This window comes from Pagrus pagrus, assembly GCF_965226575.1.
Source record: "Pagrus pagrus genome assembly, chromosome: 2".
NCBI classification, from domain to species: domain Eukaryota; kingdom Metazoa; phylum Chordata; class Actinopteri; order Spariformes; family Sparidae; genus Pagrus; species Pagrus pagrus.
The window spans coordinates 35,259,188-35,285,573 of record NC_140186.1 but is presented as its reverse complement, the minus strand read 5'-3'; positions in this window follow the sequence as shown (position 1 = coordinate 35,285,573).

Sequence of the window (26,386 nt, the reverse complement as noted above, 5' to 3'; positions counted from 1 at the left end):
GACCCGAGTGAAAACACATTTCACTTCATACAATGAAAAAGAGTAGTTGCATTGTATGTAATAGCATACGTAGTGGTAAGAAAAAAAAAAGTTCATTTTTTGCAATTCTTTTATAAAGTAATACTTACTGAATTTATGTTCAGTAAATCTAGTAATTTTAGTAAATGGATGTCCAATGTGTGAATGTGTTTTCAATGCAGCATACTATTACTGTTCATCTATAAAATGTGTTGTTGTATTTACATAAAATATGGGAAGACAGAAGACTCACTGAAAATACACAGATTTACATGGACCGATCAAAGAAGATGAGATGCAAGATTCCTCATTCATGAATGTTTCCAGTTTTTTTTTTTATCTTAAATTTGTTTTTTAAAGCAGAGAGGAATATGAAACCCCAATGTGGCTTTAGTTTGGTAACCAGAAAAAAAAATCTGTCAGCTCTAAGAATAAGTTCACAGGAGCCAGCAATAACAATTTCTCAAAAGTGAAACGCATGTAAACATACACTTACAGATACCAGGCACGAGGTATCTGCCAGGTATTTAGAAAGTTAGATTAATATCTGTGTTGGAGACCATGTTATACAAATGTGACAAAATTAGGGACCCACACCATTGCTTAATCACCAGGGTTTTTTAAAAAACATTTTTTTATTTGCATTACAATCTGCTTTGAAAAAAAGGACCATATTTTTATAATGTCAGTTTTGCATTTGCTGTAATTTTGCCCCAACCCCACAAATATTTTGTAACTGAAAAAACATTGGTGAATCTGAATATAAACAAACTATGAATGAGGCCCAATTCTTTCAGAAATTGCGGACTTCATTTGTGGCAAGAAGATCCACATCTGAGAAGAATATATATTAAAATTAACTTCCGAACGTACAACTGAAAATATGTAGAATGGTTTGTCTTGGTTGTTTTTTCATCAGTCTTAAGATATGCAAAGGCTTCCCTTCTTTTTTTTCTGAGGCTCATCTTATAGTCATGAGTCTTAAAGTCTTATAGACATTCACATGTGCACAACAGCAGACTCTCTTCACATGAACAATATAGCAGCTCATGTGTTCAGGGGTGCTTTCTCTCTGTTCACAGTTTATCAGCTACAGTTAAACCCAAAACCCTCCAGTCAGTCAGTATTACCTATCTCTTCTCAGTCAGCTCATGTTATGTGCTTTTAAATAAAAAAAATATATATATATCCTGAAGTCTTAACCATTTAGATATGACTCAACAGAATCATCTGTGAAGTAGCCAAAAAATATCTGTCATAAACCATCAGAGAAATTCTCTCTGGGCCTAAAAATCACTTCCGAGAGTTTAACAGTGTGTGAGTACTTGGCTAAAAAAACAGAATGAAGGAAAGTCTGTTCTCAGATATTTTTTTCTCTGGAAAATGTTGGATTTCTCCTTTTTAATGCTGATTCTCTTTAAGATGCCAACAAGTAATCATGTTTTTTTTTTGCTGTTAATCAACTCTGTTTGGAAATTGTTATTATCCTTTTGAGTTCAAATTTGACAAAATATGAGGGATGGGTGTGTCTTATAATGAGAGGCCTATTTTGTACACTAACATGGTATGTAACACCTTTCCAAATAAGTGGACTTTGCCTTTATTTTTGCTGCACCTTCGACAAGTACACCTTCTATTGCTTCACACCCTGTTTACACCTACTGTACATACACTTTACACATTTTTGATATCATACTTTTAATAGTATTTAAATAGTATTTGTACTTATTGCTTTTGTACAATACTTCTTTATATTAAATTTCTATTAAATTCTGTGTTTATATTTATTTGTCTTACATACACATGTACAAATATCTTATCCCTGCTGTTTCAATACCTATTCCCTTTTATACATTTTATAGAATATTATAGCAGTGAACGCAGTGAAAGCTTTCACTGCTATAATAGTCTTTATTTAGTCCTTATAATACTCGTATTTCTTTGATATTTACTTATTTACTATTTCTGTGGTGGAGTCTCTCCGCCAAATAATTTCATACGAGTTTACTTGTACAACCTGAGTGACAATAAAAATCTTGAATCGTAAATCTCTTAGGTCGAGATGCATCCATAGACAAGTATTTCACTGTGACTCAAATTTAAAGATTAAATTGGGATAAATCAATTCAGTACTGGTTGCACAGTGTAAGGGCTGTAGACAATGACACCACCTGCGTATGGAGTGGTTCCCTATAAGTCTCACTTTCACTATGCTATTCAGTCTGCTGCTGGACTCCATTTTCCCCGGAAAGATGAAGGTCAAATTATAGTACAAAGGAAGAACATCTGTTATTATGCAACCAAAACAGGAAATGTTAGGTTAACAGGTTTGTTTTCTCTGGTCACTATCACCAGGTAACAGTGGAACAACTGGACTCTATACTGCAAAAGAAAAAGAACCCCGCTGATGGAGAAGGCAAAAAAGGTGAAGAGAGAGAGAGAGAAACCGAGATTAAACAAGACTGAACGGACGGGCATTCAATCAATTGTGAGCGTTCCGGTGTTGGCTTAAAAAGTTGCCTGTTTCTGCTTTACATATAAACCATAACAAAGTAACTTAATAAACCCTTTGTACATTTCTTTTAATTCCCACAACAGAGAAAAAAATGTTGAAAAATAAAGGAAGAGTTCTCAAAATGATTTTTTGAATGTCAGTGCTTATACATTTGTAATGAAGATGATGAGTTACTGTATAGCTCTATGTTTTGTTATACAATGGAAAATGATTACAATCATTCTGACATGTTTTAAATCGACAGAGAAACATTTGCTCTCAGTTAGTGATAAGTACTCTGATTTACTGTAATGTACCTCAAAGCATATCAGGAGAGAAAAAGTTGGATTGGTGTGTCCGCCATTTAATTATGCTTTATAATTATTTTGGCATTTGGACATAGAGTGCTCCTGAGGCTTCATTTCAAACTGCTTAGAGAACAAACGGTGATATTTAATGTAGATGTCTGCTATTACTGATCAAGAAATAGTAATAATAATCGTCTCTTTTGTCACAGATTGTTCCTGAGAATTGACTTCTGTGGTTGCTACTAACATGCAATCTAGCTTTTGTACATATTTCCAAGCCGTGCAGCTCTTTTGGTCATTCTGGATCAGGCTTTGGCAAAAACCTTGTGGTCAGGGCCTACACTGTGGAAAAACCTTCTGTATTTAATAAGAATATTTAGCACAATTTCTATCTCTTTGTGCATTTAGTGTTTACTGCACTGTATGCTTATACTTTATCCTTGTCTGTATTTTTGTGATCAATGGACAAACATGCAGTAAAATTATGCCCCATCCCCGAAGTCCTCTTCTTCCACACATACGCACACACACACACACACCAAAAAAACCCACAATAAATCTATAGCAACGGGACACTTAGTCAAATTAATGTGTTGACTATTACTGCAACAGATTGTATGGATGACAGAACAGAAGCAGCTCAAATATGTTGGAATAACTCTGGAAGTTTATATACAGTTAAAGTTTCAATGGTATTTGGTGAATAAAAACAAGGTTAATATGATTTAGTCCTTTTCTTTTAAGAAGAGAGTTCCCTTGGCTCTCCTTGAATACATTATTCAAACCTGCTGCTTTTTGGAACTAGTGTGGGCTAATATTCGGAGCTTAGTTAAACAGCAATTATAATGAGTGATAATAGTGATATTTGATCTGAAATGATGTCATTCATTTTGTACCCTTACATAAAGTCAAGTAAAGTACTAAAGTAAAAACCTACATTTGAATTCATATTATAGGCTTAAGATGTGAAAATGTTTGTGTAATTTTTTTTGCACTTGTGAGCACACCATTACATTTCATAATATATGTAATTCAGGTAAAGACTTATCTGCTTTTTAGAAAATACACTGTTTCTAATACTGTCCTTAGCTTTATGTTTGTTATTTCTTTCAGCATATTTACACTCCTGTGTATCCTCATACCAGGTTTGTTGAAAAATTGCTTTTTTGTGTGACAGGAAATATGAATGATGACATGCCACTAAGGTACACAATTCAGTGCACAATTTTAATTCTATCATTACTATCTATTTCTACATGTATAAATTGTTTACTATGTCTTTTATGTGTCTCTTTTATTTGTCATAGGTCAAGCCATAAGATTTACATTAAGTAAGGTTCTTTCAAGTAAAACAAAAAACAGGACATACATGTATTAAAATCTGTGAAAGTATATACAACATAGCATGGACATGATTTTATGGGTGTGATGCCACACTGCTGTGATGATCGCACACTCGACCTGCCTACATCTGCAATTATGGGCAGAACGAAGAAATCTTCCATTAAGCTTTCACAAATTGCACTTTAATTGTGTGTTTGACTGCGTTAATCATCAGAATATCTGACATGCATTACGCCTTGACATGATGACTCACACAGTGTTGTACAATGTATTTATGGTTCAGTGACATCACATTGTGTTACTGTAGCAACTGAAGAGAACAGGCCCAGGTTTGTTTACATCACCTGAAGGAACGGCAGACCACAATGAAATGTGGGATATACTGTAAAAAATGTCAGTAGATTTTACGGTAAAAAACTGCAAAACTACAACAGTAAAAACCAGTAAACTGGTTAAATACAATGTTTAGAAATGTGAAATACCATAACTATATATATATATATATATATCAGTCAAAACTGTAAAGTTAACATCTTTTTTCTGGAAAGAATACATTGCTTCACTGTTAAATACTCCTGCACTCTGTTTATGACAGAAATATGCCGTAATTTAAATTACAGTCAATTCTGTAATTGCTGCATCTATTTTTTGTAAAAAATACATTTTGTCAGTGTTAAGTTTACTAACCTTGTGTTAATAACAGATATATGCCAAAATATATAACAGCCAACACTGTAAATTTTGCATTTATATTTTAGAAAAAAAAAATATTTACAGTTTGTGGCCATTAAATGTAGGCCACTCTGTTTTCCTAATATTATCAAGTCGTCACAGTCCCTCAGTCATCACACATTTCCATCTCCACATTTCATCAATCAACTTGCAAGAGTGGGCAGATTCAAACGTCTGAATCGAGGCAAGTACAGATTCACTTTTTTCTTATTTACCTATGCTGTTTTACTCTTGTTGTTTTGAGATTCCCTATGACACTTCAAAGACTAACAGGTGCCTGTCTTGGTGGGAACTTGGGAAAATATGGAGGGAACACAGGCAGTTTGTGACAGTTTCAAGGTCTCCCTTGAACTCTGTCACTACTGTCCCATAAAAACAAAGACATGTAATGTACAGCTTCACAGGTTTACGATTCCTTGACCCACACTAGTGGGCTCAGGAGAGTTGGCCCAAAGTCCAAACTCATTATCCAATCATGGGACTCCCTCTCCATTGTCAAGATTGGATGGAGGCAAATCATGCTTTGGCATCACATTGGAGGGGGGCCAATCATGGCACTTCTTTCTGGTCACATTGCTTTTGAATGACATTGACCCGCTAACGTGACGTCTTCATCGTGAAGCAAGCACAAACCTACTTCCGATTCACGGTAAGTACATTCAATGTTTTTATTTTCTGATCGAATGGTCACACATTTTATTTTTCTATTCGTCACACCGGCTAATTTTATGATTTTGTTGGCGAGTCATGACGTTTTTCAGCAACTTCAGTCATCGTAGCTAGCCGTCGCTAATGTTAGTAAGTGTAATAATGTTACTGATACCACAATGAATGGAGACATTTGTGTATAACTATATATTTATATAGTTATAATATAACGAATATTCTGATTCAAGTAACGTATCATTTAGCTAAACATTTAAGTTCACCAATGACCTGTTTCACGTCTTTCTAGCGGTGGCTAAAGTTTAGATAACCAAAGTTAACGTTAGCTAAAGTCGGTCTTACAGCTACGTGGCTAAGTTTAGATAACCAACGTTAACGTTAGCTAACATCAGTCTTACAGCTACGTGGCTAAGTTTAGATAACCAACTATAACATTAGCTAACGTCGGTCTTACAGCTACATGGCTAGGTTTAGATAACCAACGTTAACATTAGCTAAAGTCTGTTTTACAGCTACTGTAACTGTAAGTTAACCTATTATTACTGCTCTTGGTAGCGGCAGCATTATGCCTGTGTGTATGTGCTCCAGTAGCACAGTATATATATATATATATATATATATATACATAGTTTCTTTTAAATTCTGTTGATCAGTGTTGCACTGTCCCTGTCAAATAAACCAATAAATAAATTTAAAAAAATAAATAAATAAAAATTACTGATTTTTATTTTAAGTATTTTGGTGATGTGAAATACTGTATACCATTATGATCAAAAATGTAAAAAATATTGTGATATACATTTTTAAAAATATTTTTCACCACAACTTTAGTGTCAATGAAACAACTTTTGATCATATAATAATTGTTATCTCTGCTCTCTCCCTGATGCTGGTGTTAGATCCATTGCTGCAACTCAGTCCATCCAACCTGGCGAAACCCTTGATGTCCACATACAGTAACATCTGCTGCACCCGTGCTGCACCCTTGCATCAACAGCTACAGGATGGGACAGGAGGAGGTAGCACCTTGGAAACATCTTGACTAATTAAAGACACTCATACCAATGGACATTTCAAAACCTTGGACTTCTATCTGCCTATGGACTGTAGTAGTAAGCCAGGGTATACCTGGTAATTCTATTCAAGCAAATTGTATGACCCAAACCACCAGCTCAACTTCAGTAATCTTAACCATCATGATCATCTGTAAGTATCATACCGAGCACTCATTTATTTTTATTTTAAAAAAAAATTGCTTAATGTTCATGATCTTTCAGTCATTAAAATATTACATACAACTTCTGCCTTGTATGTATTTTACACTGACGTTTTTAGTAGTGTAAGAGTAGTGTTATTTAACCAAAGGTCATATGGTTTTTCATAGAGATGTGTTTTGTGCTAATTATGTGGAGTGTATTAAGATTTTAGATAACAGGTTTTAGACATTCAGTGTAAGTAACTAGCCAAATTAACAGTGAAAACATTACATTGCATGATAAATTTTACATTAACAGTCATATATAATGGCAAAACCTTCTATTTATTTGCACATTAAAACACTATATATATATACATATACAGTACAGACCAAAAGTTTGGACACACCTTCTCAAAACTTTGAAAGTGTCCCCAAGTGCAGTCGCAAAAACCATCAAGCGCTACAAAGAAACTGGCTCACATGAGGACCGCCCCAGGAAAGGAAGACCAAGAGTCACCTCTGCTGCGGAGGATAAGTTCATCCGAGTCACCAGCCTCAGAAATCGCAGGTTAACAGCAGCTCAGATTAGAGACCAGGTCAATGCCACACAGAGTTCTAGCAGCAGACACATCTCTAGAACAACTGTTAAGAGGAGACTGTGTGAATCAGGCCTTCATGGTAGAATAGCTGCTAGGAAACCACTGCTAAGGACAGGCAACAAGCAGAAGAGACTTGTTTGGGCTAAAGAACACAAGGAATGGACATTAGACCAGTGGAAATCTGTGCTTTGGTCTGATGAGTCCAAATTTGAGATCTTTGGTTCCAACCACCGTGTCTTTGTGCGACGCAGAAAAGGTGAACGGATGGACTCTACATGCCTGGTTCCCACCGTGAAGCATGGAGGAGGAGGTGTGATGGTGTGGGGGTGCTTTGCTGGTGACACTGTTGGGGATTTATTCAAAATTGAAGGCATACTGAACCAGCATGGCTACCACAGCATCTTGCAGCGGCATGCTATTCCATCCGGTTTGCGTTTAGTTGGACCATCATTTATTTTTCAACAGGACAATGACCCCAAACACACCTCCAGGCTGTGTAAGGGCTATTTGACCAAGAAGGAGAGTGATGGGGTGCTGCGCCAGATGACCTGGCCTCCACAGTCACCGGACCTGAACCCAATCGAGATGGTTTGGGGTGAGCTGGACCGCAGAGTGAAGGCAAAAGGGCCAACAAGTGCTAAGCATCTCTGGGAACTCCTTCAAGACTGTTGGAAGACCATTTCAGGTGACTACCTCTTGAAGCTCATCAAGAGAATGCCAAGAGTGTGCGAAGCAGTAATCAAAGCAAAAGGTGGCTACTTTGAAGAACCTAGAATATAAGACATATTTTCAGTTGTTTCACACTTTTTTGTTAAGTATATAATTCCACATGTGTTAATTCATAGTTCTGATGCCTTCAGTGTGTATATATATATACATATATATATATATATATATATATATATATATATATGGTATACTAGTATGGTATACTAGTTTATAGTTTTAAAAAAGAAAGGAAAACCTGTTCATTTTACGGTAAAAAAAATGGCGGCTCTGGTTGCCAGAATTTTACTGTAAAAAATACAGTAGGCCCTTTTCTGCTATTACAGTAGAAGGATATTAGTACCGCTGATTTAACAGTAAAGGTTGGTGTTTAAAACCATATCTTACCGTATGAATACAAGTTTTTACCATATAAAAATGGTGCTGTTTTGCCGTATAATTAACATAAAAATCATGTTTATTATATGGCAAAACAGCTTTTTTTTAAAAAAAATAAATATGTGAATTATGTGTATTATACGGCAAATTTAACCGTAAAATCAGCGGTACTAATATCTTATTACCGTAATAGTAGAAAAAGTGCTACTGTATTTATTACGGTAAAATTCTGGCAACCACAGCTACCGCTTTTTTACCGTAAAATTAACGGGGGGGGGTTTTACAGTGTAGTTTGGAAGAGAAGAGATCCTCTGTTTAATGTTTTCAGAAGTAGGAACACAAAAAAGTGAATAAAAAGGAAGTAAATCAGAATCAGCCTGTTGTAGTAAGTTTTCACATACATGGAATTTGTCATTGTGTATTGGTACAAAACTTACAATAAAACATTCAAAACTTCTGTAAAGAATGTGGGTAATATCTGTGTTTCTGAACTGAAAGCGTTGTACAGCCTGTGGAGTATTGTGCATAACACTCACCAAGAAATGGTTCAGAAATGGTACTAAGAGCCTATCAAAGAATCTATATGATTAAGCCACAGAGGAGTTGCAGCGCCTCGGCCGGAATAGCATGAGCTAGACCTGGGAGGGGAGCCTTTTAGTGAGCGTCTAGTGGCTGGGCTTTTACCCATGGGACTTGGCACAGATCGAAAAAACAACATTGAGCCACCACTCTGTGGGACTGTTTTATGCTTGATGGCGAGCAAAGGCAGGGACCTCAGTGTGCTGATTCCTGGCATTGCAGACTGGTCCTGGGGACATGTAATGTCACCTCTGTGGCAGTGGAAGGAACTGGAGCTGGTGTAAGAGGTGGAGCTGTACCAAGTAGTTATAGTGGGGCCCATCTCTATGCATACCAGTGGTTCTGGAACCAAACTCCTTGAGAGGGGCTGCACACTCTCCTTTTCCTGAGTTGTTCAAAGTGAGAGGCGCTGGGTGGGTGTGGGATTACTCACAAGCCCCTAACTAAATTCTGCTGTTTTCCCTCCGGACAGAGAGAGTGTTGCCCCTATGCAACTGCTAGTCACTTGGGGGAAGGCTCTGACTGTTGTGTGTGCTTATGCTCTGAAAAGCAGCTCAGAGTACCTGGCCTTCTTGGAGTCTCTGGATAGCGTCCTGGTTTGTATGTAACTGTGGGTGTCTATCTGTAAAATAATGGTGAAATGTCCCCCTATGTCTATGACAGCACACAGTCATTATAGTTCTTTAACCAATGTTCTAACATTAACCAAACAAGTTGTGTTCGTATAGTGGTAATATTATGTATGCCTTTTTTTTCATAGAGCACCCAGGAATAAGAGCCATTTTCTGTTACATTTACAATATGCTTCCAAAAATAAGCTACAAGCTGGAATTACAATTTTGCATATAGTAAAAATATATGCCTACCTGGCATGAAAATCAACAGCACGCAGTCCTCAATAACAGTGTGTAAGGCAACTGCAAGCTTTCAGGTCTGTGAAGCATCCTCAAAGGGGATGAAGTGGAAAGAGAGCGGTGCTGAACCCTGTTCCAGCTTCTGGAAGCACGATGCAGTCTACATCCCACATAAACTGTCCCACATACAGAAAGAAGTCCCTAGATCTGGACTCAAACTTAGTCATGGTGATGCAATTACAGTCCATCTCTCTGTGCCTGGGGGGCACACTGCCTGCTTGCTCAGGCTCATCACTCACATCACTGACATTGCCAGGTGAATTATCCTCTTCATGGGTATCAACAGATACTTTTGTCAGATTCCCGACCTACTCTTGGGTGGTCTGACGTCCGTCATCCAAAAGGAAGACACTAGTAACTGAACCCAAGTCAGCAACATCATCTGACTCATCACAGGAGGACAAAAGGTTGCGGTCAAACACAAGCTCCTAAACTGCCCTTGATGACCAGCACTGTCGTGGATGCCTTTCAGGACCGCTGGCTTGAGAGAGTCAGGAACCACAAACTGGTGTCTCCTCGTCTTAGTGACTTGGTCCCTGGTCACCCTGTAGAGGATCCCATTGGATGTCGTCAATTTTTCCCAATGTTTAAAGTACCTGATGACCATGACAGGCTCATTGGGTTTCTCTCTCCTGGATGGTCGTCAGCCACGTTCCACATAATGTAACACCCTTGAGAGGACAGGATCACTCAACTGCCCTTCATGTAACTCTCCCTCGGAGAACACAGGTAGGTGATCATTGTCAGGGGGAATCAGCTGTGGAAGCTGTTGGAGAGTTTCAACAGCTCGCAACCTGGCACATGACTCCCACAGGCTGTGTGTCTCAAGAATGGCAGAGACCTCCTCTCTGGAGAAGGACTGGTTCTTGACACATAAGGCACCTCCCTCTCTTGCTCCCACTGTCATTTGCATTATGCTTGATTGTCTGAAGACTTCCTGGACAGAGTCAGAAGAGACAGGAAGGGCTTCGGTGAGGAGCTCATCAACTGGGGATGTATTTAGTATCGAACACGAGATGCCAACTTTGCCACCCATTGCTGCTCACAGGCATCCGGTCGTGGCTTCGTCAGGATGTGTGTGAGGGGGTTATTATCCGTCCACAGAGTAAAGACTAGACTTTAAGCTAGTGGCCTAGACCTTCCGGTGAAGTGTCCGTGGACAACACAAATGGACAAATGACTGACCAGTGTGTTTTGTGGGTGGTTTGGCTTTGAGTCTCTGCTTCTGGCCAGCCATGAGGTCGAAGAGTGGTCTGGCCATGGTGGGGTAACTCAAATCTGCAGTGGACAACCTCGACCTTGGCGGGGTCTGTGGACACACCTGACTCATCAATGATATGCCACAGACCTCCTGAGCAGCCAACACTTTTTCGGAGCCAGTTTCAGGTTGTGTAGGCGTAGACGACTGAAAACCAGCTCCAGTCGTTCCAGGGTCAACTCCTCAGATGGTGCGAAGACCAGCAGGTCATTGAGGTAACACAACAGACTGAGAAAGTTCTGGTCGCCCGATATGCTGGTCATCATCCTCATGAAGCTGGCTGGGCTGTTGCACAAAGCTTTGAGGGAGACAGTTGTATTCGTACTTGTGGTCCTCCTCGTGCAGTGCCATTTTATAAAAGCCAGACATCAGGTCCATTGTACTGAAAAATGCATTTCCGCCCAGGGCTGCTAAACAGTCAGCTTGGTGCAGTAGGGTATGGGCATCCTTCAGTGTTCGTCTGTTGAGCCATCGGAAGTCCCTGCACACCAGCAAGTCACCATTTTTTTCCCCATATAAGGACGAGAGGCAAGCAAACTTATTGGTTTTTTGATAATGTCTTTTTGATTATGTCTTTCTCTTCCATTTCGTTGAGAACCTGGTGGCGCTTCTGGTACTCGGCAGGTGGCACACGACGGTAGGGCAGCTGGAGCTGTCTCTTGTCTGTGAGCTGAATTCTGTGCATGAACCCCTGTGGCATCCCCACAGTCCAGATGATGACGAGAGAAGACATATTTGATCACAAGATCAGCCAACAATCTGCTGACGCATCACAAGACGTCAGGTCCAGGTCTCCGTGGCCAACATGCTCCAGTCTCTCTCGCATATTGGTATCATCTGTCAGAGCTGAAGTCCCAGTGGGCTCAACAGATGTAACCTGGTGAGAACTCTTGAGCTCTGGGACCTCCACATCCTCCAACGCAAGGCAGGTGTAGACGTCAGCAAGCTTGGCATTCTTCCGCAGGGTATCAGGGCTGTCCGAGATGTTGAGGATCCTGAGCGGAACCAATCTGTCACCAAAGAGAGGTGTCACTACCCTGGCAACCGTGATGCCCCTGGGTGCAGACTGGGAAGAGGTGAGTTCTGTCTTTACAGTACTGCCTGGCGACATCCTCACATTTTTAGGAAGTGTCCTCCATGCCAGATATTAACTGCCAGCATCCAGGGTGACAGCTCTGTTGCACCTGACTGTGCCAACTTTTTCTGGGACCTCCTCACCAGCCCAATGTTCCAGGCCAGCGAGTACAGAGAGACACTGTTCAAGTTCTTGGTTGCCTGAACCAGATGTTGACACAGCTTCCCAGTGGCTTGCATCATTCTTAAACTGGTGGACTAAATGCCTGATGACATTAGAGCCAACAATCAAATCATCCTGTTGATTCTTCAAAACAAAAGTGGGCACTGACAGCCTGCATTCATAGACTTCCATTTCAAGATTAACCACTGATTTAGGATTCGCACGGACACCACCACATCCAACAAAGACAATGTTGGTTTCCTCCTGACAGCTCAAATCAAAACCAGCTGCCATTAGCTATGTCTGTGCCACCCCACTCAATGAACAGACCATTGAACCACAGTTAGCAAGACACCAAGCATTCCTTTGGTTTCAACTTTGACAGAAGTGTAACATAGACTGTCACTGCTCCTGACTTTTCGTATGTTCTGAATGATAACGGTCTCAGACTCATCCAAATCCTTAATGTCATTGTACAGTTCTGCAGCATTATGTTTGTGGGAGTTTACTTCATGACCTGTGTGGCTTCCCTCAAAGCACGGGTCACCTAGTTTCACTGCATATTGGCTGAGGTCGTACTATGACATGAGCACCTTGTGTGGCCAGGCTTGAAGCATGTGAAGCAGAGAAGGTAAGAATGACAGTGGGACTCTGTGGTGTGGTTGCCATCATCACAGACCTGACAGCCCCTTTCATGGACATGGCTAGCCTGGCTCCGGGCTTGTCTGTCGCCTCAAGGGCGACCTTCCATCTCCTGCCTGCACTTTATTCAGAAGCTCCCTGAGCATCAACATCATCTCCTCGAGCATAGCATCACAACCCTGCTGTTGACTCAGAGACAGCTGGCACTGCGGTACAAAAGAGGAAATGGGGGTTGGGCTGTATAGAGAGAGTCTGTTGTTGGACTGGTTGTAAGGGAGGAAGGTATGGCTGTTGGCTCTGACGAGCTGTAGAGAAGGACTGCTGTCGGTTGTGGGACAAAACAGGTGCAGGTGAGAGAGGTGACACAACCCCAAGAGAGTGAACGTGGGAGAGAGCGAGTCATCGCTGGTTGTCTTTACAGTACATGTATTGTGAGACTCTGCATGTACTTCAGTGCGAAACAGTGCTGCTATATGTGTATTTGTTTTAACAGAAGACATCCGCTCCAGCTTATGTCCAGCTATCCTCTCCTGAATTTCTTTGGATGTCCATTCATGTATCTGCTTGTATTTAAACAAGCTCTGGTTCAGGGCAGTGCTTTACGAACATCTTAGCAATCTCTCCTCCCATACCCTCCATGTGTTTGCCCTGATGTTTGACCCCTAAATTCCACCAGATCCATGTTCGGTCCGGTTCCGCTCCGTCACGGCTCAGCTACAGAAGTGGAGCTGATAGGTTTCACTCTAGTCTATGTGTTTACTTCCACTGGCTCCGCTGCATTGCATATCTGCTCCATTGCAGCTCCCTTCCAGAGGGTCCATTTCTGCCGGATGCCAGAGCACAGCACAACAATTCAGCCAAATTCAGCACAAAGCAGACAGGAAGTCACACACCGAAACAACAACATAACATCTGGTAAATTTTCATAATTAAACACACCGTGTTGACAGCAGCACAAAAATCTCAAAAAAAGAGTCAAATCCAAGCACTTCTTCTAATCCTTCTGTTGGGAACACTTCTTATTGTTGTGTTTATAACACATACCTATAACTGCGGTCGAGCATGATTATGTAATTATCACGGGAATTCTTTGGTCTCGCAACTCAAGCAAAACGCAGCCAGTGGAGTTTCCGGACGACGGAGCAAAACCGCAACGCACATGCATCCAGTGGAATTCTAGAGTGAGACCTTTCTCAGCCATGTCTGCAGCCTTGTTGAGGCATATCCAATAGTTGATGAGATTCTCTATCTGAAATGTCATGGTGAATAGAAGTCTTGTAGGGGCAGGCATGAGGTGTTACTGAAATACTGTATCAGCATGTTGTATATTACATCTGGGGTGCAAGTGATGTTAAGTGAGAGGTTGCTCTTTAAGCCTATCTTAACAACACCTCTGGCCTTCCGCATTAACTTCCCCATTACCTCCTCTGTCTGCAATGAACCATCATAGTTTTGCTTTCTGAGAAATGATTTCATTAGCTCAGTCCATTCAGTCACTGCACTGTGTATTAGTCAGTAGTAGGGGTGTGCAGAGCAGCCGATATTTGTATCTGTATTTGTATTTGTAATCGAGTAAAATTCAAAATAGGCGTAAAAATTTTTTTTTTTTTTGAGTTACAATTCTAATTTTCATTATAGTGTAAGTATTATAATAATTATGGATATGCAATATTGGTTGATGTTTTTCCATAAATCCAGCAATGAACATGTAACAAGGAATGTCATTGAAAAGAAAATAACATAACAGCCATCACCTCATCCATGGTTAACCAACAACTAATAAAATATCATTGTGAACATTATGAACCCCACCACCACCCGTTCTTGTTGGAGGACGTTGAACAGAGAATAAAAACAAATAATACTTAAAAGAACTGTTCTTTCTAATGCACAGAGCTGCAAGAACTAAACTTGATCTGTAAATAATATGACATATATATAATATGCCTCGCGCCCGTGAAGTGGGCTCAAGCCGCGTTCAGCCGCGCTCGAGCGGAGCGGGGGAGAGAAACAATGTGTATTTCTTTTACTCTGTGGAAGATCTCCCAACGGAGTGAGGGACAAAGCAAGTGGGACAGATCTGCCCAGTCCCTGAGCAGCGCGCGTTTCACAGACAAGCCACAACGCAGAGTGTAAACAACGTCACCTGGTTCAGCAGCACCATGGACAGCTGCGGGGGCGGGGGGGTCGGAACAGCGGTGTTTTGACGCCCCCACCCCCGACTCCTGAACGTCACTCACTCACTCACCCGGGCATGTGCTGCGGTCTCATGAGGAAACGTAGCTTTTTGATATGATGTTTTTCTTGTTCCCGAATACAAATATTTTTTAAAGTATTTGTTCGAAATAAGTATTTGTAAAAAACACGTTATTTGTGCCTTTCCGAATGCCGTATTCGGGTTAGGCTCCACCCCTAGTCAGTAGTATCTCCCCTGAAAATAACAGGTTCCCTGTCAGACTTTACAGTGACATTAAATTGTGTACTCTCACTGGGTGTACTGACATTGCCACATGGACGAGTGGCCCAGTTGTGTGAGGAGACACTGATTTGCTCAACATTACCAATAATTGTCTGAAACCTGTCAGCCATCCTAAAATAATATACAGAAAGAAAGAAAAGATTGCGACAATAAAATGAAACTTGTCCAGTCTCAAAAGTCTAGAGTGAAGAGTCCCTTGAGCCAGTGAGGCTCTGACAGTCCTGAATACCTGACCACCACTCAAACTATGGGAAAGATGATGCTCCACCATGGACTTCTTGATGCACACCATGCTGCAACCTCGGCCAGGCGATCTGCAATGAGCGAATCTTGAATCACAGAGTCATGGCACCAGTGTAACTGTGGGTGTCAATCTGTAGAATGATGGTGGCTCTGTCCCCTTATGTCTATGGTGCAAGAAGGATGGCACTTTACAAAAGACTATATAATAAGCTATATGTATAATAAACATTTTCACATCACAATGTCATTATAGTCCTTTAAAGTGTAACTAAACCCCCAAACCGCTTTTTTCTGCTGAAAACAAATGTATTTGGGTATGAAGTAGTGTTGTTGATGTGTTCTGGTCCAACTCTTGACATTTTAGTCAAAGTATTTCAATTTGGTGTATTTTGTTCTAAAAATGTAAGAGTGACTGCCCTCTATGGGTTGAAATCCAGCTATTACAATCGAATTTTGCTATTGGCTGAGATGGAGGCAGATGAGTTTTGGAGGCAGCTTACATCACGAGCCACCACTGTTCGCCCCGCCCCTCTGTGTGTGTTTTTGCATGTGTGAGTGTAGTGGTGTGTGTGTGTGGGGGGGGGGGGGGGACTCTGCTGGAGACTGCACAGAGTGACTGGACGTGTCTTAACTGCTCCTGGAGCCCCGCCCACAATCAAGGCATTTTTTGAATTTCCAGCCCAGATGCACCTCAGCCAAAACCTAGGGGTTTAGTTACACTTTAACCAACGTTTTCAAATTAACCAAACATGTTGTGATCGTATAGTGGCAATATTATGTATGCCTTTTTATGTATGCATTTTTATAGAGCCCCCTATTTTTGCACACAGGTGTCTGTAGCTTTCAGATTACATTCTACTCACGGTTATAGTTGAAATGCATGCCATAGATAATTACAAGAATGACTTTAAAGCATTAAATATAGACATAGAAATTGTAATGTGGCTTGCATACCCACCTCCAGCTCAGGAGTATTTTCCTTTGCTGAGGCATGTGCGATGCAGGAGAAGGAGCCCTGCCTATGCAGTTGCGCAGGTGCCAACGTGTTGGAGACACGCCTATTTAAATGAGGGTTTAGCGTGTTTCATGGTTTTCAGCATGGCGAGTTTGAGAGAGCGAAAGCGCAAAGTGAAATTCGACCCTTTGGAATTAGAAGTGTTGGTAGAGGAAGCAAATAAACATTTCAATGAGCTGCAGTAAAGGAATCTGACGGTCGCGCAAAGGAACGCCGTGTGGGAGAAAATCGGTGAAAAAGTTAATGCTGCTGGAAAAAACAGGCGAACAGTGGATGAAGTGAAAAGGAGATACCAAGACATCAGAAGAAGAACAAAAGAAAAATTGGCGTATAATAATATAAATATAATAATAATAGTAAACTTGCAAGGAGTTATGTTATTGCAGGTATTGCATGACTCCTTTTCGTAGCTGGCTCCAAATCCGCTCTGAGTTCCTCCAACAGCTCCAAAATGGCAAGGCTGGTGAAGGGTGAAAAATGCGTTCTCAGCATCTCCTTCTTGCAACAATAACGGCAGCCATGTGTGCGCAATTACGCATACAAACCGTTTGCACCTCCCTTTGAGACGTGTTAAATATAGACCCGGTTTCTATTGGCAAAATTGCTTTCAGGTTTGATAAATCACTTTGCGTGTGCTTAATTAATATATTTACATTTTCTCCACCCACAACACGCACAATTGCGTGTAAACGCCCCATGTTGCATATTCATTGCTGCAAACGTACTAACTGAATGCAGACGCGCTATTTTGCACGTTTAACAGACGCAACCCTTTTTGCGCACTGTTAGTAAATCAGTTTGTAAATTTTTTTGCGTGTGCAAGGAGTTTGCACACGTTTTAATACTTAGTCGGTATAACACATAGGGCCGGATCTACTAAAGGTTTGCGTGTATTAATGGCTCGCAAAGTGCAGATAGGAGGTTTTTTCCCCACTTTTCCTGGATCATTTTATAGATAGGAGATTTTGCACTTGGTGCAAGATGGAAGAGGTTCTACAAAACGATGCTCTAAATTAAGTTAATAATCAAAATTAAATTAAAAATAAAATGAAGTTTGTTTTCAGGTAAAAAGATGGGCCAGTGTAGTAAATGTAATCGTTGTAGTATACTAGGGTCAGAATTCCTTAAGTGGAAAATTCCTTAAATTCAATGTCTTTGCTTCCTTGTCCACTGGAAATGAATGTGGCTGAGTTTCCCATATTGTTCAGTGATTGCATAACTAAATAATGACAAAGAGTACATGTAATACTATTTTTATTATTTTATTCAAAAACCTTCAATAATACTGAACGAATTGAGCCATCCAGTGAACAATATTTTGTTCAAAGATTCAATGATGAAAAAAAAGTGATGTAACCTTCCTTCCTACCATATTCCACCACAGTCACTGGGCGGCTGGCTGAAGTGGTGGCTGTACTAGAGTCCCCCACAGTCACCGGGCGGCTGGCTGAAGCTGTGGCCCTACCAGTGTCCCCCGCAGTCACCGGGTGGCTGGCTGAAGCCGTGGCTTTACCAGGGTCCCATGCAGTCACTGGGCGGCTGGCTGAAGTGGTGGCTGTACCAGGTTTGCAGCGGTTCCACTAGGCTCCATCAGGCTGCACACTGATTCTTGGGGATCACATTTTTTTCCTATAAATGATGAGTATCATGATGTGTTAAATCATCTTTAAAACTTTCAGTGTTATTATCTCTCATGTGCCCATCATGACACAGAGTTAGAGTTCTGATTATGCTGTAATAATTCATTTTACTGTTAATAGTGGTGGTACGGGGCTGGAAGCATTACTCTCATGGGGAACTGGCCCAGTTTTTAGTTTCTTATTCTCTAAATAATGCCCTTGCATATAACATCAGTGTCAAACCTTGTATTTTTTCCAGATACAACCTTTAGCCTGTTCAATACGAGGCCTATACAAGGCCTATTTTTTCTGCCTCTAAACTTAAATGACTTACCCATAGTATATCTTCACAACTACAAGGGCTGTATGAATAATCTTGGTGTCAAAAGAAAGCTAAGGCCTATGAGATTACTAAAGAAGTGTCAGAATCAAGTTATGTGTTACTGTGTTAGAGTAAATTCATGTGGAACACAGTTGAAAATGAAAATTCTTATCTCCACCTGGAAAAAAAAACACCTTATATACAGTGAAAACCACCTTTGAATCATGGGATAGTAGCCCAATTCATCTAGGTATTAGTAAAGTAAAATCTGATGAGTAACTGTGCAAAAGTATATGCTAAAAAAGAACCTGAGCAGTTTTATGGATGTTTTAACACAGGTATGTCCATTTGGAACCACCAAATGGGCCATTTCCTCTTTCCTCAAATACAACTGTTTTTGACTCATTTTGAGTCAAGAGCCGGTGAAACTGCATCTCGGCAACCCATTGGTCGATTTTGATGATTGACACCTCTATCAACCAGTCACAGTCTAGAAAATCGAGGGGCAGCAACCAGATTCACCATAGAAACACCAATGACGATCCACAAGGAAGTAACCCCAAAGATAGTATATCGTATTCAAGAGTCAAGAGAGTGAAGAGGCAGACATCTTTGTAATCAGCTCTCTGCTTTCATATGAGACCATGTTTGTGTGGTTTGCTTGATGTGGTGAAATAAGTAGAAACACTAACGCTGGACATACGCTGTTGTGATGCTGGTTTTGCACTTTTGTTACATGCCCATATAATTTTTTGGGGATTGAATTATGTTTTGTTTGGGTGGCAATGCTTGGTAGAGGCTTTTAGCTGAGTTTCTCCCCGTCATTCTGGTATGCTACAAGTTATGATTGGTGCTTCCTAGCATGTGCATAAATCATCTGTACTGTAAGCATCTCATGCAGCCCCGTGTATAGGGGGCACTCGCATTGAACATGCTATTAGCAGCCGTTTCCCCATTTACTCCCATTATAATAATGTTATAACACTGGAACTGGTCCCAACAATGCATCAATACCACTACTTACTTTTCTTGAGAGCCAACTCCATCATGATCATTCCCCTGGACAGAGGCCTCTTTTTGCTTGACCTGTTGTCAGGGTTGTTGGCTCCCATGGTTTTGAAATGTCTGGGGTTGACTATAACAACAAGTTCAAAATGTTAATGCCAAAACCTCCTATCTACATACATGCAGACCTCCTATCTACATACATGCAGATAGGAAGTTTTTTACCTAGAAATTAGTTAGGTTAACAAACACACATTTTATTAAATAGTGCTCATTTATGACGCTCAATTACGCTCATTTTGAGATCAAGACATTCTACAGTGCTGGCTCAAGTATTATCCCTAACTTTGCGATCAAATCACCCCCTTTTGGTGTGATAAAAGTTAGCACCACAGTCCCCAATAACAGTGTGTAAGTCAACTGCAAGCACCAAGTTTAGTTAGCACCACTGGGGGCCAATACAGTACCCTGCACGATTCAGATTATTATTATTATTTTTATTATCTTATCATTAACTTGACAGAGATACTACCAAATACTTCACTAGTAAGGGTGGAAGACACATTTTATTTTGAAAAAAATGTATTACTACAATCTGACAGACATTAAGACGGGTCTACATACCACAGACGTCCCAAGTTTCAGCTCGGTCTGGTGCTGATGCAGATAGGAGGTGTTGTGCTTCAACATTTTCCCAGCAAACCTGATTGGAGGTGACTTTTCTGTCACAATGAAGGGCGGGAATATCTTGCAGACAGACCTTGTTCTCATCATCCAAAGTGAAATCCACCAATTACAAAATCCTGCAGATAGGAGGTTTTGCTCTTTGACCATCCATGGGTGACGATGGAGAATCGCTCTGTTCAAACATAAGGTAGTTCAAGTGCATTTGGCAACAGACCACCTCAGGCCGAGGATTGATGATCACCTTTTTGTTTGTATCATCAGACCTGTGAACATGTGTCTTGGACACGGATAAAGAGAGGAGCACCCAGTTGTGGGATGGATCAGAAGTCTTGGATCAGTCTTCAACTACCACCTCAGGACAATTTCTTATGCATCCCTGGGGAGGTTGGGGACAGTGAATCTGGGAGGACAGGATAATAGACAGGATCTCAAAGCAAAGGGGTCAGGAGAGTGCCCTGTCTCTGCTATTTGATGATGATGTGATTCCGTTGGCTTAATCAGTCTGTGACTTTCAGTACCCACTGGGCTGGTATGCAGATGAGTGTACAGCAGCCAGGTTAAGAGTAAACAACTCCAACATTGAAGTCATGGCTCTCTGCCCAAAATGGTGCTTCCTGTGGGGTGGGGATGAGCTCCTGCCCAAAAAAATGGTGTTCACATATCCTGAGGTCTTATTCAGGGGTGACGAGAAAATGGACAGTGAGATGGACATGCGGTTTGGTGCTGCATCAGAAGTAATGCAGGTGTTGACATCCAGAGACTGCTCAAAGCTTCTTTGTTTTGAAAGAAGTCAACTGATGTAAGGGATTTCCTCCTTGTTGAGGTAGAGAGTTGCTAATTCTCAAAAGAAAGACTCAGTGTGATAAATCAGATCTCTTTAATACATGCAGCATGAAGAGAAGACCCACAGTGTTCTCTACGGTCTTTCAAATGTTTAGGCTAGAAAAATGTACTAAATGACGTCGTTTCGAGTAAACTCTGGATGTCGCCACTTCAGGACACTTGGATTGCAGCGGACGAGCAGTATGGAGGAATATTACGAAGTTTTTGTGTAGTTTTATGGACATTTTCTCCCGGTCGCCACTTAAGCTCGTTATATGGATTATCGTTGCCGGAGAGTACCCCCGCGAGTCTCCAGCTGCACTTTGAGGAATAAGAAACTACACCGGACTTATCACCAGCATGTGGGTGAGTCGATAATGACTGAATTTTGTTTTAGAGTGAACTATTCCTTTAAGGAGACAGTCTTCCTGTCTTAACTTTCTCTTAGCGTCATTACTACAAAATGCTTATTCTGCAATTTGTGAGGGGACAGGATGTGTGAGGAGGATAGAGAAGAAAGTGAGCCTCAGCCTGTATGCAGGGGATGTTAAAATCTTGATGCAGCCACCTTCACCTGCGTAACTATATCAGACAAAGTCAATTTGGCAGAGTGTGCAGAGTCAAAGGGTTTAGGCTTTAGACATTGTGTTGTTCAGGGTCCCACAGTTGGCTTGTTAACATTCAGTCAACCAAACTATTTTTTAACCCATAAGAACCCATGGTGACACCCCCGCAACACACACTTAGGGTGCGGATGGCTCCTATTGGATCAATTTTCCGATCCAATCCTCGCTCACTCTCCTGCTCCTGCTGACGTCTGGTCCCGACCCACTTCCGCATTTGAAACTACAAGCGGACAAGAGGTTTGTTTTGCCCTGAGCAGTTCAGCTGCCTCTGCTTGCCCCACTGACAAAGAGTCAAAATAAAAAAGTCTGTCACTGAAGACACAAACCGGAGATGTGAAGCAAAGAGGTCTCAAACCCGAGTAAATATCGGGTCATCATTTGAACGGTGGCGAAAGCTCCGTGAAGATATGGACCCGGTGCTGATACAGCGGAGTTTCTGTTGAGCAGGTAATCTTTCGTCTTTATTGTGGATGTTGTGACACAGATAACTTTCATGCCGATGCTGCTTATGACTGTGAAAGCTGCTGTTAGTTTGTTTCTGTGTTATTAGACGGTGTCTGTCTCTGCAGTATTGTCAACACTTGTTTACTTGTTCGACAGAGACATTAGCCTCTATGCTAGCATTGTAAGCTAACAACAAGCTAACATTGCTATCATGTTTACACCAAATCCGCCTATTTATTTGCTCGTGGCAGCTAAATGAAGCAGCAAGCAATGCAAGTAACATGAATGAATGGATGGATGAAATCCCAACGCGAAGCGGAGGGGTTTCGGATTTATTTCCGGATTTTTATTTTATCTGTCCGGATTTATTTCTCCATAACAACCTCTTGCCCGGTCACTACTCAACTGTTTTGCTAACCCTCCTCCCGGTCTTGTCCGTTTGTTTTCAACGAAGCCTTTGCTAAATCAATAAGATGGATTATCATATAGGCGTTACGATGTGTGTATTTTTGTGTCATATCTGTCATTACGACGGAGTATTAGGGCCACATTGAGGGAAAAAAAAAATCACAAACTTCAAGAATAAAGTCGTTATTTATGAGAATAAAGACGTAATTTATGAGAATAAAGTAATAATTTATGAGAATAAAGACGTAATTTACGAGAATAAAGTCATAATTTATTAGAATAAAGTCATAATATTACGAGAATAAAGTCGTAATTTATGAGAATAAAGTCGTAATTTACGAGAATAAAGTCATAATTTATGAGAATAAAGTCGTAATATTACGAGAATAAAGTCGTAATTTATGAGAATAAAGTCATAATTTATGAGAAAAAAGTCGAAGTACTTAAAACGGAAGTAGGTCGATTGAATGGTTGTGACAAACAGGTGATCAGATTGTTTACAGAAGTATGTTGATCTTGACAGGTTGCTTATTGTTTACAGAAAAATGTATTGATGTGTTTGCATCAAACCAAAGTTTTTATTGTTTACAGAAAATGTATTGATCTGTTGTGATCAAAGCAAGGTTATTATTGTTTACAGAACATATGTGTTGATCATTTGTGATCAAGTTGTCATGGATTACAAAAGTAAGCCAAAGACATTGGATTTCTTGAGGTCACTTGCAGATCTTTGTATGAAGAGATTTTATTCGGACTGTTTACTTACTTGTGAAGTTATTAAAAGATATGTCTCTGGAAAAGATGCATTTTCTTGCATAGTCTTTTTAAAGTCCTAATACTTATGATGATATGATGCTGATGTGCCAAAAGATTAAGTATCTCCTTGTTTGTGAAACCTATCCTAAAGTACAACTCCACAAAATCCTCCACGGCCCTCATTTTACCAACTGTCTTCCTCTAAAACAACAGGTTAGAACATTATGACTTTATTCTCATAAATTACGACTTTATTCTCGTAATATTACGACTTTATTCTCGTAAATTACAACTTTATTCTCATAAATTACGACTTTATTCTCATAAATTACGACTTTATTCTCGAAGTTTGTGATTTTTTTTTTTCCCTCAATGTGGCCCTAATACTCCGTCGTATGTCATAAACAAGAGATCACGGTTTTTCTTGTTGCTTATTGCGGGAGGGGGTGTGTCGCGGGAGGCTCCGAGGGGAGAGAGATACGAGCTCAGAGGGGAGGGGTGTGTGTGTGGGATTGCCTGGTGTGGTGGTCATGTGACAGTCATGTGAAAGGTACGTTTAAACTCATTTAACAATTCGAATGCTTTAATAGCGGTTCTGTATTACATTTAACCTGTTTTGACCATATTTCTTGAACTAATTAATATAAAACAAGTTACAAAAATATTGCTGTGACGTATACGTCACATCGGGCTTTTAGGCTTGGAATAGTAATGGAAAACCCAGTGTGACATATTTGTCACAATAACAAAAATGGTGATTAGCAGCTCAATTAATTTCACTTTCAATTATGAATATATGTTCTGTTGTTCAATTTAAAGTATATAAACAAAAAATAATGTTAAATTGTTTAGTTATTAATAAAATATATTACAGGAAAAAAATTGCATATCTAAATTTTAAATATATATATTTTTTTTTTTCTCTAAAAACATCAGAAATGTGTTCTACGTGGTCCACTTGGTCTGTGGTATATCCCCCATGGGAACAGCCTGACATTCCGAAACACCTCCATTGCGAAACCCCTCCATCCCGACACACCCCACTCCGACACATCGCTGTTCTGAATCCGACTTTCAACTTCCAATTACTTCCCAATATGGTTAGGGTTAGGGGTTAGGGTCAGGAGTACCACAATAGCCTTTTCGGAATAGCGGGGTCTTTAGAAAAAATGAGAAACCACGCCATTACGATGGAAGTCTATTTTCGGAACAGCGGGGTTTCGGAAAAGCGGGGTGTAACCATTCCCCATAATTTTCCTTTAAGGAGAAATGGGTCTGGGTTCTTATGGGTTAATTACAGCGTGCAGCGTGTGGTCTATAGGCCACAATGTCATTCACGCATTCATTAGGTTGTTTACAGGATGTGGACACTTTATGGGATTGCCCTATAGAATGTCATAGTCAATGGATGTCAATTGGGCCATGTTCTTACACATCTATGATTATTTCAGCTTTCCATAACCGTTGGAACAACAAAGTGGACCGACGCCACCCCAGCTTTTGGCTGTTCATCCGGATCCTTAAGGATGAGCAGCGCCTCATTGAGACGGTCTGCGCGGTAGCAGACCGTGGGGACCCTCCACCCCCACAGCGCCGAAAGTGGAGAAGGCATGGTGAGCGGCTGCTGCGACTGCGACGCGAGTACCAGCGAGGCCAATGGACGCTTTATCAGTACTGGGCCACTGTGCAATATGCCATAGTGACATTTGAGTGACATCACCCCCCTTCTCACTATGTTTACGTTGTTTGGTCTATCATGATATAATGTCATCTTTTATTATTTTTATATTTGTAATATCCTCTTGGGTAGATTTAATTTTAGTAGATTTGTTTGTTTGTTTCAGTAGATTTGTTTTTGTGATTTTTGTGGTATAATGATGACTTGAGTTTGAGTTTTCCAGATCGGACCATTTTATATTTTGAATGAATGATCGTTTTGTGTTCTGCAAGGTTTATTATTGTTAATGGATCGGCGCTGATGCCCAGACTTGATCTGCTATTATAGCTGCTACGCAGCAATGGTCAGGGCTGGGCAAGTTTAGGCAATTTCAGTCAATTCTGAGCAACAAGCAGAGAATAGGAAGATGAAAAAAAGGTGGTATTCTAGTGTGCATTTAACATCATTTGAGTCTTGAACTCAAAACCCCTGACACTAAGGACCATTGCCTATCTCATTGACCTAATTGGAAAGAGGTAGTTCATGTGTGGCTTCACAAATTGACTGAGCCATCCAACAGGGTGCCAGACAGCTGCCATCCATGCCATGTAAAAGCAAATTTCAAAGTGAAAGTTTCAAAGCTTAGAGTTCTCAACGGGCCTGAAAATTACAACCCGACCCGACCCGGCCCGTGGCTTTTAAAGCCCGGACCCGATGTAACCCGACACATCAACATGAATTATCTGCCCGAACCCAGCCCGCAGCCCGACGCCGCCGATCACCCCCCCACACCTTTTTTTTCTTCTCATACACGTATTATCATGACCAGCAGACGGGAATTCAAATCAACCTTTAATGTTCACGCCTTTTAACAATACAAACATGATGCACGTTGCACACAGCTGCCAGACTTTCTTTACGGTGAACAGCAGCGATGATTAATAAATGTTTTGTTTTTTTGTTTTTTTTACTGAGCGGAAAAAATTAAGCCCGAGGTCCGACCCGACCCGAGTCACTTGCTTATATTTTCGACCCGAACCCGGTCCGAACCCGCGGGTCCCGTCGGGTTTGTCGGGCCGACCCGACCCGTTGAGAACTCTATCAAAGCTGTACCACATCTGGTTGATTTGTTATAAATGTTCAAAATGTTGAACTTTAGAGGCTTTCTATAGCGCCACCATTGGCCTGTTTTTGCAGCTGAGACAATCTG